A 15,379-nucleotide genomic window follows, 5' to 3' on the forward strand; every position below is an offset into this window, starting at 1 on the left:
ATGTGACCCCGTTTTCTCGGCTGAACAGCGTTCTGGGGGGGCTCCCCTTGCACCACCTCACCCCCCATTCTCCGTTCACCTTTGCCACCCACTCCTCCACCAAGCATTTGTAACCAGCATTGTTGGCTGGTTACAAGGGCTTGGTTAGCCATCCACTAACCCCTTCTTTTCTATAAATACCCCCCCCCCCCCCCATGCTTCCTTGCAAAGGGTTACAAAAAAAGCTCTTACCAAGAAAGAAGAAGAAAAACTCAAGCATAAACACTTCACACAACTCAAACCCACATAATCACCCTCCAAATCTCACCATCTCATCATTCAAGCCATCTCCAAGACACTCAAAGTAAAGGTATAATATCTTTCTGCTCACTGTTCGATCCCCTGAGGGGGGCTGGCAGGGTCAAGGCTGGTAATCGATACCAGTTCTGGCCCTAAAGCCGGCAGAGTTTCAAGGGCTGTTGGCTGGAAAACCCTCGCGCGATGGTCCCGTATCCTCGCGCGACGATTCTGTCTGCGTGAGAATGGACCACGTGGGGAAGGGACCCTGGTCTTTAAGTTTATTATTGTGCATATAGCTCTTTTAAAAGTCTTTAAAGGAGATTTAGCCCACTGCTTTGCTGTTTTGCATGTTGAAAATCATTGTTAGGCTTAGTTTATAACACCTCTTGGTTTGGAATGCTTTTGGGATGCTCCTGAACATGTCTCAGAGCCCTAAATATGCAAAGCAATTCCTGGAAATCCAGTCAGAACAATCGCGCGTCTGTCTCATTCTGTCGCGCGATGGTTCTCTCTCTCCCAGGGACCGCCCTTGCATGAGCAGCCTGGCCTTGGCCTTTGTTTAGACACCCCCACTGTTTAAGGGTTGCATTTTCATAATATTTCTATCTGTTGGCTGTAATATTGTTTACTTTCAAGTACCCATAAACTGCTTGGTTTGCACCTGGGTGAGCACTGGTCCTTCCAGAGCCCAGAAGGGAATGAAATTCAAACCATTGGTGAAACATGAATACTCGCGCGAGTGTATGGGAATGTCGCGCGACGGTTTGCTTGCATGCGGATGAACTCACGCATGCAAGCTGGCTGTTTCTTCGTGTCAAACTCATACACAGCGCTGTCTTGATGTATGATCAATGTTTTGAACTTCGTTCTATTTATTACTCGTCATCTCGCTCATGCATGCTATCCATCACATCCTGCAAACTGTTACAGTTTTAATCCCCGATTAACTGTTCCCCCGCCCTAATTGGCTAAAAATTGATTAATGAAACAGAATCGCAAACAAACATTTTTCGCAAATGCCTAAGTAGAGACCGATCTCCGGATTGGGCGAGAGGGGTGCTATAAAACCCTTCCCCTTTCGTAACCTAGCTCCCGAACCCAGATATGGTTATGACGGACTAGTTCCTTAACTCTTTCAAATCAAACAGCGCAGCAAGTGCTTCGAAATACGGTTCCTTGGGTGTCGGACCTTCAAAACCCGAGTGGCGACTCTGTATTTTGCGAGCGCTTGCTTTCCCCGCTCGCGCTCCCTCGACCCGGGCCCCTTGCCTCGCGTCTCGAAATCCGGAAATTCCGAAAACGGGCACGCATGCCCACAATATTTTAATAAGAGGCCTATTGTCCAATGGACAAAGATTACCCTAACATCTATTGACCAACGGGTAAAGGCAAAAGGTTCATCTAGTAACTAGGTGAGTTTGGTTGCTTGGTTCCTCCAACTAGTTGGTTAGAAACTAACTAAATTGACCAAGTAGGGTTTCTAGTCAAGAACTAACCACGGACCATAATCTAACTTATGACGGTTTAACGGAAGTTAACAAGAAATCAATAAGTCAATTAAGAGAAAATAAGAAATTTGAAATAACAACGAGATTTTTATTTACTGAAAATCGGAGTTGTTACAATTAATAAATCAGTTTAGTGTTCATTGTTTTCGTTACTATTTCGCCCACAAGTTAATGATTAAAATTGATTTTACCCCACCTGTTACTGTACTCCACAAATCTCAGTTTTCACTTTACTATACCAATCAAGTTTGCACCGCCTGATCCAAGGTACAACGAGAACAAAAAGCGACTTGGGCCAGTTCCGCTAAGGAAAATAAGTAGTACTCCAGTACTTATTTTTTGAATGAAAGGTGATGTATTGTGAGAGGATGACATTTCTCGTAGAGAAAAAATAAGTACTTAAAAAATAAGAACTTTAGCAGAACGAGAAATTTTTTCAAAATATTGACACAAAGCACTAGAGAGCTTCCTTCAAAGGAGTAGCATCCGCCCTTCTGTATCTGCATGAAGAATGGGACCCAGTTGTTCTTCATAGAGACGTGAAGACTAGTAATGTTCTATTGGACTCTGATCTAAACGGAAGGCTGGGGGATTTCGGTCTTGCTAGATTACACGATCATGGAGCAAACCTTGAAACTACCCATGTGGTGGGGACAATTAGGTACCTTGCACCAGAGCTTTCTAGAACCGAAAAGGCAACCACTAGCACTGATGTAGATTGCGGAAGGAAGCCCATACAGCAACAACAGTCGCCTGACGAGGTTGTTTTGGTTGATTGGGTTTTCGAGAAATGGAAAGAGGGAGTGATTCTCGAGACAAGTGATCTTATATTGGGAGGAGATTATTTGGAGGAAGAAATAGTGTTGGTTTTGAAACTAGGCCTACTTTGCTCAAAGTCCGATGCAGCGACAAGACCCAGCATGCGGCAAGTGATGCAATACCTTGATGGAGATGTCCTATTGCTGGAGATAATTCATGATAGCACAAGTATGGGTACAATAGGTCTTGGTAATGAAGCATGCATCTTCTGAATTTGTCATGTCATTTCCGTCATCCATTGTGAAGTCTTCTGTTCCCTCCATATCTAGCACAGAGTCGATACTCAATAGCGGCCGGTAAATTTGAAAGTTTCTAGTGCCTTGGATAATGCTAGATCATGGTTTTTTATTTTATTTTTATTTTTTTTATGTGTGTGTGACAGGAGTTAGAAGAGTTGAACCTAAGACTAATTGAATTTGGAACAAGCGTGCAACCACTTGGGTTAGCTTGCAAGTTCATAGTTTGAATGTGTGACTTAAAAGAAGGATAGCTGCTATTGGGTGAAGGAGACATATGTACTTCAAATTTCGGTTAGGAAGATTGTTGAATATTACAGATATTTGTATATACAGAAGCATATGAATGTCAAATTCTGCAGCTTTTATAGCTTTGTTTTGAGTACTGCTGTATTGTTTCTGGTCTTTGCAAATAGCAGAAAGTCAGGAAATATATTCTTGACCCATGTTTTGATTAACAAATGATGATGTTACATGGTGAAGTGATAACTCTATTAGACCTTGTTTTTCATCATTAAGCTGGAAGTTAATCATCAGACATGGCAGTTGTTGAATACTGAGCATTGTATGTTCTTGTTTCTTGGCTTTCATTCAAGTTCGTGTTCATGTTTTGATTCCGGTAGTGTTTCAGCGGGGATTGTGGTTCCTGGCATATTATTTCTGGTCTATTAGATCTCACGACTTCAAAGTGTACATCCTTTGACCCTTTCTTCAACTAATGCGAGCTGGTAATTTGAGAGTTACTGTTAATACAAGTACATAACTCTTTCTCAGGGCCGGCTAAAGGGGTAGGCCAGGGAAGCACGTGCTTCGGGCCCCCAAAAAATGTTAAAAACGAGGCCCCCAAAATTCTAAAATCACTATATGTGTGTGTGTGTGTGTGTGTGTATATGTGGCCCAAATTTTTTTTCCTGCATTGAACCTCCTTTACACAAAATAGGCCCAATTGAAATTTATAAGCCACAAAATAGGCCCAAACGGTAGAATTACTCATTAGAAACACTCGGGCGATAAAAAAAAAAAAAGAGAAAAGAAATGCTCGAGGAGTTGAGGACTATGGAGACTTAATTAGTACGTTTGCAGCAAAAAGTGTGAGACAACTAATTTTCAAATGATGAATTTTAAGGTATTGTAATAGTTGCATTTTTTTTGGATAATATGCTTCTATTTTGTAATGGTAAATCTTTTGTAATGGTTTTTTTATGAGACTTTTTGTAGACCACTTTTGTATGAAAAATATAGGAAGGCCTCATTCAAGAGGTTCGCTTCCGGCCTCCAAAACTTATGAGCCCGCTCTGCTCTTTCTGTTTCGGTATGACTACAGCGTGTATTTTTTTTGATGTAGTGATTCCCTTTCCGGCCTTTTATCGCACAAAGATTCTAGGATTAGGAGACCTTGTAGTGCATGAGTGCACTATAGAGATATGGTGCACAATCCAAGCCATCTAAAAGTGTTTTTTATGATTTACATTTCAAAAGGTATCTTAAATCAGATACTTTTGAGAAATTTTGGTTGCAAATCGGGTACCACGTGGTACCGGTGCAACACCTTCGAGCTGTCCAAACGTGTTTTGGACAGCCGGATCCAAACACCCTTTCTCCTTCTCAGCCAAACACTCTTCTCTCCTCTTTCTCTCTCTCAAATCCTAGCCGTCTAAAACATGTTTGGATGGCTCGGATGTGCGTTGGGCACCACGTATCCCATACCTTATTTGCACCCAAAAACTTCTCAAAAAGACTACCTATCTTCTAGGGAAAATGGAAAAAGACAGAAGAGAGCTGCTCCTCATTTGTCTGAATAATTCCCCAAAGAAGCAAACACTGAACTCCCAAGTCAAAATCAGTAATCCCTATTTCAAACGGCGAACTAAACCATCCACATGAATTTCTTTTCACTTGCTAAAAAAATCTTGGCCCACTTTTAAGTAAATTCAGTTATAATAATTGAAATCAGCATTGTAGAGACCCGTATTTTAGGCCTATTTTTTTTATTTATATAATTGTATGGCTTGTCGAGATAAACGGTGTGGATATATGGAATGACGTATTTGTGGAAGGATATAAAGATAAATGGATGAGAGGTGCATGTGTGAGTGTGTGGTGTGAGGGCATGGGATTATTTCCCCCACCTCTATTATTTCCGGGGAACACTTTCCCCTTCTCATTTTTATTTTCTCTCTCGGCTGTCTCTCTCTCTAATTCTCTCGTCTCTCTCCAGCTCTCATCTCTCTCTCCCGACCTCTCCATCAAAGCCCACCAAATTGGTGCAAAACCCATACAAACCCACCTCCATTTTGACTTCTATACGCGACTCTAGCCTTGAATCTCGTGGGTCTTGCTCGGAGGAGGAGTATTCAGTTGTTTTTTTGAAGTTTGGAGAGCTAGGGCTTGCTCAACTTGCGTGGGTTTTGCTTCTCGACTTGAGGTAGGGAATTCTACCTCTCTTTATATGTTTTATGAGTGATTTGGTGCATGAATCGTGCTTGTAATGTCGTGTTTAAGTTCTGATTGAAAATTCGTAATTGCTGTCAGAATTGTCTGTTCTTCCTGGATTCCTACCGGTAGGCCCGTCCTTTCTACCGGTAGAATGTTGTTACTTTACCAGAAAATCGATTCCCTACCGGTAGGAACTTTTCACCTACTGGTAGAACGATTGAGAAATCTCGTCAACCAGCTCAAACGTATAGCAGCAGCTCAAAAGTTGCTCAACGTACCTAACTTCTACCGGTAGGAATTCCTTACCTACCGGTAGGTCAAGCACGAACTTGAATGTTGGCCTTTCTGTTTTCAGTTTCTATCGGTAGGAACCTTTCATCTACCGGTAGGTCAGGCACGAATTGGAGTATTGGCCTTTCCGTTTTCAGTTTTCTACCAGTAGGGGCTTTTTACCTACTGGTAGGTCAAGTTCTATCGGTAGGACTTGTTTGCCTACCGGTAGGAGTTGGAGTATTGGCCTTTCCGTTTTCAATTTTCTACCGATAGGGGCTTTTTACCTACCGGTAGGACTTGTTTGCCTACCGGTAGGAGATTAGGAGATTGTGCTGCTTTCTTTTCAGCTGCTTCTTTGAGGTGCTGCAGTATCTTTTAGCTGCTTTTCTATATCCTTCAACTTGCATGTCAAAGCTTTTCATTGACTCTAATGAGTTTGTTTACGCATCCTTCCAAGTGTTTTGGTGAGTATTACTCGTTTCTCACTTAGAGTGGTATTCAATGGACTAGAGTGAATATGTCTAGGGATTCGACGAGTAGTATTGCAATCCGTTCTCTCTCTCGACTCGTAAAATTCTTAGATTCCTTAGTACATGCGTTTGCGGACTCCGAGTATAGAAACTAGATAATCGGGCATCGTGGAGTCTAGTCGCGGGTTAATATGTGGCTTGTGAAGGTATGGGAAATGTACTTAGAGGTACGGTGAGGACGTGTGAGATTATGGTGTACTTAAAGGAAAAGGCGTGTATTAATTAAGTAGTCAGAGTCTTGACATGGATGACAGTTAGGAACGGTTTGAGATGTAATCAATGTGGTGGATTGGTAGGATTATACGTACGGGCTTGATACGCTATGTCTGATGCAAATGGGTAAACTAGTGAAAAGGCATGAACATGTACATTTGTGGAGTCGCGTAATGATTAATTAAAATTCAGTGGTATAACCGTCAAAGGGATGATGAAATTGATTATGAAATGATGTCGATTGTGAAATGTGTGAAAGGTGACCCAAGTGGTCGTTATTGAGGGAAAAGACTCGGGGTGACCCTGCGCTCAAGGGAACTAGACCCGAGGTGACCTAACTGATTCATATTATTGGAGGAAAAGACTCGGGGTGACCCTGCGCTCGAGGGAACTAGACCTGAGGTGACCCCAACTGATTATTATTATTAAGGGAAAAGACTCGGGGTGACCCTGCGCTCGAGGGAACTAGACCCGAGGTGACCCTAGTGATTATTGATGGGAAATACCAGATTAAAGGAAAAGAAAGGTTTTGTAATAAAGGGATTTAATGAAGGTCAATGTGGACACGAGAAAGATTGTACTACCGTACGAAGAATAATAAGATGTTTTGATTTGATTATAGACAAATGTGGAACGACGTGAGCTTAATAACATAACTAGTTAAAGAAGTAAACGGCTAGTGACATTGATGTGAAGTCTAGGACTCTTAGGCGATGATTTGCTGCTAGTTGGTAGTCACTTGTACTATAGGCGTATCTGTCCATACTCATTCATTCTCGGTGTATGATTCATTCAGACTACATATAGCTTGAGCTTAGAATTCTCTACTGGGCTAGTGTAGCTCAACCAAATCTTTCTTTTCAGGTTCTGATGCCGGGCAATAGATTGCATGCATTGTGTGCTTGACAGTAAAAGACTTTTGGAAGCTGACATCACTGGTTATTTCGTCATCTTTGTGAAGATCTCATTTCGTTAAAGATGGTTTTGTAAATAATTACTATTGAGTTTTCTTTTGACTAAAGTTGTAATTATCTAAACTTAAGGACTTGTTTGTAAATTAAACAGGTGGGAAACTCTTTTGGGTAACGTATATGATATGCGAGGTTTCTCTTTTATTGAAATGTATTACTTAATTATGTTGAAAATCGAGGGCGTGACAAACATGTCTTTTTTCTTCAATTAATTTAGAAATCAATGGTTTCTCTCTTCATACATTGCAGGAACCTTACATTGTTACTGATATATATATACAAACTATTACCATACATTGACCCTTCTATCCAGCTAGTCAATCCCACAATCATAGCTAATAAAATCAAATCTAGAATACAAGAAAGGAAGGAAAGCCTAGGAATGATTTGCAGATATTAAGGATTGATTTGGGCTTGATAGGAAGTATCCATAATTGACTAGGCTAGCTAACTGATGCTTGATTGATGCTATAGTCTCTAATACTCTCCCTCAAGGTGGAGCGTTACGTGAGTAACGCCCAGCTTATTGATGAGATGATGAAATGGATCCTTACCCAGCAGTTTAGTAAAACTGTTAGCAATTTGGTTTGATGATCGGATATAGTGGGGAGAAATCAACTTCGATTGGATTTTGTCACGAACAAAATGACAATCAAGTTCTATGTGTTTTGTGCGCTCATGAAACACAGGATTCTCAACAATGTGGATTGCTGCTTGGTTATCACAATAGAGATTGATTGGCGATGAAGGAAGGATACCAAGATCACTAAAAAGGTATGTCAGCCATTGAAGTTCGGATGTGAGCGTTGCCATAGCGCGATACTCTGCTTCAGCGGAGGACCGAGAGACAGTAGTTTGTTTCTTCATTTTCCATGAAATCGGATTAGAACCAAGGAGAACATAGAAACTAGTCATAGAGCGACGAGTCCTAGGACAGCCTGCCCAATCAGAATCACAAAAGCCACTTAAGGTGAGCGAAGTAGATGAAGAAAGCAATATGCCTTTCCTAGGGGTACCTTTGAGATACCGGAGTACACGAGTGGCTGCATCCATATGAGTAGTGCGAGGATCCTGCATGAACTGGCTCAAAATGTGTACTGAATAAGCAATATCGGGTCAAGTAACCGTGAGGTATATGAGACCTCCGACGAGTCGACGATATGTAGAAGGGTCGGGTAAAGATTCACCATCAGTTGAAGTCAAATGAGGTGTTGTTCCATGGGGTAAGCAGAAGGCTTTGCACCAAGTAATCCTGAATCTTTAAGAATGACCAAAGTATATTTGCATTGACACAAGAAGATACCTTGTTGAGAACGCGCAACCTCAATACCAAGGAAATATATCAACCGTCCAAGATCTTTGATGAAAAAAATTTCTGCATCAATTGCTGAATTGCAGAATGATCATTTCCGGTAACAATTATGTCATCAACATACACTAAGACAATTGTGGATGAGTTCCCTATCACCCGCGTAAATAAGGAGTAATCTGCTCGGGACTGGGAGATTCCAGCTTTGTGAAGAGTTTGTGAAAATTTAGCAAACCATTAGCGAGAAGCTTGCTTCAAACCATATAGGGATTTATGTAACTTGTAAACTCGAGTCTCTCCTTGTTGAGCAAAACCAGGTGGAAGGGTCATGTACACTTCCTCATCCAAGTCACCATGGAGAAAAGCATTATTGATGTCAAGTTGATGAAGAGACCAATTTTTGACAGAAGAACTTAATAAGAGAGCCCGTACAGTGACAAGCTTTGCGACGGGAGCAAATGAATCATGATAATCGACCCCTTCGACTTGTGTAAAACCCTTGGCAACCAAATGGGCTTTGTATCTTTCTATGGTGCCATCAGCTCGGTACTTAATTTTATAAATCCATTTACTCCCCAAAGGTTTCTTATTGGGTGGTAAATGGGTAAGGCTCCATGTGCGGTTACTTTCAAGAGCAGCAATCTCGGCAGCCATAGCATCACGCCAATGTGGTATCTTAACTGCTTGAGAAAAAAAACTTTGGCTCTTCATTTGAGGAGATGGAGCTAATGAGCGAAGGGAAGCTGAAAAATTGGTATATGTAATATATTGATCAAGAGGATACAAGATACTTGCTGATTTGGAGGCCGATGAAGTAGGTAGTGTAGCATTAGTGACTCTAGAACAATGGTAATCTTGGAGGTAGGCTGGTTGTTTTCCATCTCGAGTGGAATGTTTGGTGGATGTAGGATTCATGTTGTCAACAATTTCTACTTGAGGCAAAGGTGTGGGTGGATTAGACTGCACTTCTTGGGGAATAATAGGGACTGATTTTCGGCGATGATATGTATGAACAATGGGGGGACATTCTCGTGGAACCAAAGATGGTTCACTTGTAGGAGGGGATGAGTTTGGCATTGGAGATGCAATTGTAGATGAGGGTGAGTAATAATCATATCTTGGATGATCTTCAATAGGTAGTGAGATGACCAGTGCTGGTGTGGGAGTTGAAGTGACATCATGAAATGGAAGAATAGTTTCATGAAATACATCTCTTGACACATAAATAGTTTTGCTCTTGATATCGTAAATACGGTATCCTTTCTGGGCATAATTATAAAGAGATATTCATATATAAAACCTCACAATAATCCATCCAATACCCCAAAAGAGTTTAACATTCTCTAATGTTTACAAAAAAAATAAAAATACATGATTGCTCTGTGGCCCAAATCAACAAAAGGATCAAGTGATCAAGAATTAAGGTTTACAATGTTCCCATATCGAAGTACTATTATCAAAAGGAGTTACAAATACATCTTCAAAAAAAATGATTTACAAAGATGACTAAGTAACTTCTTCAATGTTAGCTTCCAAAAGAGTGTCCACATCCATGCACTCCAAACATGAACTACTGCTCGGGATTAGCACCTGAAATTGATGTAAGGTTTGAGCTACACTAGCCCAATAGAAAGCTCTAATCTAACAATGTATGCAGATGAAATGTAGGAATGGTCAAAAGATGAAAGATAGCGACCCAAACCAATGGAAATGGCAACAATAGTAATCCGATTCCAACCTTTCATTTTCAAAACCAATCATGTGTCTTACTAAACAAACTTTGAAAACACCATATGTCAAGACGTGTCTCATACATGTGTCATAAGCCAAAGCTCCAACTGGGCCAATTAAAGGACCCTAATGTCCTCTGCCAGGCACTTTACCCATTTGGGATGTCCTGAAGTATCAAATACGAGCATATAGCTCATACCGGGCCAATTAAAGGACCCCGATGTCCTCTGCTAGGCTCTTTACCCATTCGTGATGCCCTGAAGTGTTCTCGTCGTGTCCGTAAAGTTTCGAAATCCTTTTTCCAACCAGTCCATACCATTCAAATCCAACTTTGGTTTATAAAATGATTTTCGTAAAATCACGTTCAAATGAGCATTAAGGTTATGGATACGTCCAACAAAGTCATAAGGTGCGAGTAATCAAGTTAAGGAATCATTTGAGAAGTGTTAGAGTAGGTTGGAAGTGATTGGGAACCAAAACGGTGAAGTACGAAGCAAAACAGCAAATGCTGGAGATAAGCAACATGTATCGATACCAAGGCCAATGGTATCGATACCTTGTGGTCAAAAATCATTCCAAACTCAAGGGTATCGATAACTAGGACAATGGGTATCGATAACAAGTAAATTTTTGGCTTTTGGAACTTAGAGGTATCAATAACAATACTAAGGGTATCGATAACAATGGGTTTTCTGGGCTTTGGAACACGATGTTATCGATAACCACGAAAATGTTATCGATAACAACGAAAATATTATCGATAACAATGGCCTTCGAGCAGATTTCAGCAGATTTTCATGGGTTTTTTGACAACAACAACACCAACTACAACAACGATCAATGGCACAAACCAAGGCAATAGAAACAAGTCATAAACATGGCCTTCGAGCAGATTTCAGCAGATTTTCATGGGTTTTTTTGACAACAACAACAACAACACCAACTACAACAACGATCAATGGCACAAACCAAGGCAATAGAAACAAGTCATAAACATATATTGCAAGTTAGAACTTCCTACCTCAAAGATTGAAGAGAAAAATCAAAGATTCTCCAAGCCCTAGCCCTAAACCTTGAAATCGAATGGGATATGCTTCCTCCGAGCTCAAACCAACGAGATACGGACCGCAATATGCGAATGAATGAAGGATTGAAGGCTGTTTTTGGTGTGGGTTTTGAGTGATTTTGGGTGAGAGCAAGAGAGAGGGTGAGGGAGCCGAGAGAGGGGAGTGAGGAACATGAGAGTGAGAGAGTGGAGAATTGGGGAATTTTTATTCCCTTCACACATAAATATGATATATATATATACACACACACACACACTAAGCACACTAAGCACATATCACACACTCACCCCTCAAATGCAACTCTTTACACAGTTTAACCCCAACCTCTATATTCCAAATCAATTTTCTCCTTTTATTTCTTATAAAACATTTAAATCAATTTTATGAATTTGTGGGTCATTACATGGATATCCAACAAATATTCTAGGCTTGGCATGCTGATCAAACTTGTGTTTGATGTTTGCATTGTGGGCAAACACAAGGCAACCAAACACGCGAAGGGTGGAATAGGAAGGTTGCTTGCAAAATAATACTTCATGGGGTGATCCATTTTGAAGTAAAAGTGTTGGAGTTTTATTGATTAAATATGTACCAGTAAATATGCATTCACCCCGAAAGGAAAGAGGTAGATTTGCTTGAAACCTTAATGCCCGAGCAACTTCTAAGAGATGTCAGTGTTTCCGTTCAACAACGCCATTTTGTTGAGGTGTAGATACACAACTTCTTTGAAGAATAACACCTTTTTCAGAAAAGAAGTGTTGCATTTTATTTGACAAAAATTCACTCCCATTATCAAAACGAACTTGTTGAATTTGGGGAAGAAATAAGTCACCATCACCAGAAAATACATGTGTTATTTTGCCTTGAAATTGGATTTTCACCATGGAAAAGAACGATTTTAAATGATAGCTTGTATCAGATTTAAAATGCATAAGGTATACCCCAGTACATCTCGAGAAATCATCCACGATAGTAAGAAAATAACGTGCACCACTCATAGATTGTTGGGAAAAAATCCCCCATGTGTCAACATGAATCAATTGGGACAGTTTATTAGATGAAATAGAGCTAGTGGGAAAACTCAACTTGGTTTGTTTTGCTTGAGGGCAAACATCACAAACATATTTATTGGAACGAGAAATAAAAGGAACATTTTTGCCTAACTCAAACAACCGATGATGAGAAGGATATGCCCAAGCCGCCAATGCCAAATGTCGATGGCAGGTGTATCAGTAATGAAATGTGCAGAAGGGTTTTGAAGGTAGTAAAGGCCACCATGTGCACTACCCAGTCCAATCGTCTTCTTCGCAGACAGGTCCTGAAACACACATCGATCATGAAAAATGTCACAGAGTATTGATGAGATTTTGTGAGCTGACTGATAGATAGAAGATTAAAATGGAAGGAAGGTATGTAGAAGACATCCTCAAGTTGAAAATTTGGTGAAAATTTTATGGTTCCAATATGTGTGACTGGCGCATGAGAACCATCAGGTAGTTGGACATGGGTGGAGCATGGCGAATATGATGAGAAACATGCCAAAGAGGAGCACATGTGATTTGAGGCTCTAGTGTCAATAATCCAAGCAGAATCTAATGCATTGAGAGCTATACCTGCTAAGTTGGGGCGGGTTTGGGTTTGATTTGACCCATATTCGACCCGACCCGTTTCAACCCGTTTATTATTTGGCCCATATTTGACCCACAACCCGTTTCAACCCACCCAGACCCTCCCATTTGCCACATCTAGCTCCTGCCTTTCTAATACCAAGCCCACCACATTGTTTAGGACGACAGACGGTGTCCCAATTGATAAGATGGATCCTTCTCTTGTTACTAGTGTCACCCCAAAGAAAGTTACGATTAATTTTATCAATTTGGTTGATAATAGGAGTAGGCAAAGCAACAGTTTGCATGGTATAATTAGGGGTGGTGAAAGTCACAGATTGAACCATCGTCGAGCGCCCCGTGAGATTAAGGGAATCAGACTTCCAACCCGCAAGTTTCTTCTCTAGTGTTTCAATGATGTACTGATAATGCCTTTTAGAGACTTTATTATGAATTAAAAGGGACCCCAAGATACATACCAAGATCTTTCGTAAGAGTAAACCCACAAACAGTGCTAAGATCCTTGGCCACTCTATTGGAAACATTGGGAGAGACAAATTTTTTTGATTTAACAGAGCTAACAAGTTGCCCGGATTCCTCACAGAACATATTAAGAGTGTCCTTCATAACCTCACATTGACTAGACGTAGCTTTACCAAAAAAGAGGATATCATCTGCAAAGAAAAGATGAGTGAAAGTAGGACCGTTACATGAAGCTTTGAAACCCACCCAATGGTTATGGTTCACCTTTTGGGTAGTGAGAGCAAAGAGATGTTCCATGTAATGATGTAAAGTACAAAGAGGTATGGCGAAAGAGGATCCCCTTGTTTAAGGCCCCTCTCCGGAGTGAAGGAAGGGAGAGGATCTCCATTCCAAAGGATAGAAGATTCAATATTAGTAACACAACTCATAATGAGGGCAATGAGGTCCTCATTCATACGAAAATACCGAAGGGTATCAAGCAGAAAATCCCAAGAGATTCTGTCATAGGCCTTATCAAAATCGATTTTCCAGATCATGCCCCCACTTTTCCCTTTCTTATTTCTAAGAGTATGGATGATTTCCTGGCAGATAATGATATTATCAGTGGTATGACGACCCGGAATGAAGCTAGATTGAAAAGGGCTAACAATGGCATCCAAGTGAGGACAGATACGATTAACAATGATTTTGGATACAACCTTGAAGGACACATTACAATGGCCAATAGGCCGAAATTGATTGATAGACTCAGGGTTGTCCGATTTGGGAATGAGAGCTATGTAAGTGCGATTAATATCTTTAGATTACCCTAATATTTTTTGAAATATCTAGGATAAAGCCCCAAAAGCCGGCTTTTTTGGCTTTATCTTGGATATTTCCAAAAATATTTAAGTAAAAGTCATATTTTTTACTTTTCTGATTCCTCTCATTGAAACGAAACAATAATTCACAAAAATTTGTCGCAAAAAAAACAAACAAACACAAAAAAAAATTAAATAAAGACAAAACAAAAAATTCCAAAAAATCTCTTAGCGGAACTTAGCCGAATCAAGTAGTTGCAGTGCCTTTGTCAAGTATTTAATGTCATGGACACACCTAGCTCTTTTTTCTCCCACATGCCTCTCTCTCAGTCAAGTAAAGTGAAACCTTAAAAGCAGAATCAGGTGCAACTTTTATTTTTTGTTTCAATAAGCTTTTTCCCAAAATTATCACGTTGAAACATTAAAAGCACACTGAAATGTCAGAAATTATCTAGTTAGTCATTCCAGAACAAAACTTGCTTCCTCTTTCTGAATCACAATTGAGTCCAAGAAAATACATAACGTGTTGATCCAACAAAAAATCAAAAGGACATGATTCACATGACAGCAACAGACCATTTATTTTGAGCTTTGATAATGTGGTTATTTTAGAAATCCGACCCAAAAGTGCACACAACCACATGAAGAATAATCAATCAAAATACACAAAGAAAGCACAGCATAAAGACTTAAGGAGCTATCTAATTGGTTACCTCCATGATTCACACCAACTTTTCACTATATATCGAATTTAAAACAGAGTACAGTTGTATGCTACGCAAAAGCCAAGTGTCTATCCTATGGTTTTGCCTCACCAATTACTACAATTCCTTGGGGTGCAACCCTGGAGCCCCTGCCGTCAAAACCCGTCATAGTTTGCAAAGTGACAAACCAAACCAAATTAGGCTTCACAAATCCAATCTTTGAGTCATTGCTCAAGAAGCATAGTTTTAAATATCGGCCGATACGTACCGTATCGGCCGATACGTACCGGAATTTTCGGCTTCCGATACGGATATTGGCCGATATATCGGTGAGATTGAAATTCACAGGCGTATCGGCCGGTTCCCGATACGTATCGGTCCGTAACCGATATTTGGACCGATACGGCCGATAC

At 40.4% G+C, this 15,379-nt stretch overlaps 1 long non-coding RNA gene across 1 annotated transcript; it reads left to right on the plus strand.

Moving 5' to 3' along the window:
- Window positions 1-4,937: 4,937 nt before the first annotated feature.
- On the plus strand, window positions 4,938-7,415 carry LOC131316690 (uncharacterized). Its single transcript, XR_009197233.1, has 2 exons — window positions 4,938-5,267; window positions 7,159-7,415. It is a non-coding gene; the product is annotated as an uncharacterized LOC131316690 (long non-coding RNA).
- Window positions 7,416-15,379: the final 7,964 nt, after the last annotated feature.

This window comes from Rhododendron vialii, chromosome 1a (assembly GCF_030253575.1).
Source record: "Rhododendron vialii isolate Sample 1 chromosome 1a, ASM3025357v1".
Taxonomy (NCBI): domain Eukaryota; kingdom Viridiplantae; phylum Streptophyta; class Magnoliopsida; order Ericales; family Ericaceae; genus Rhododendron; species Rhododendron vialii.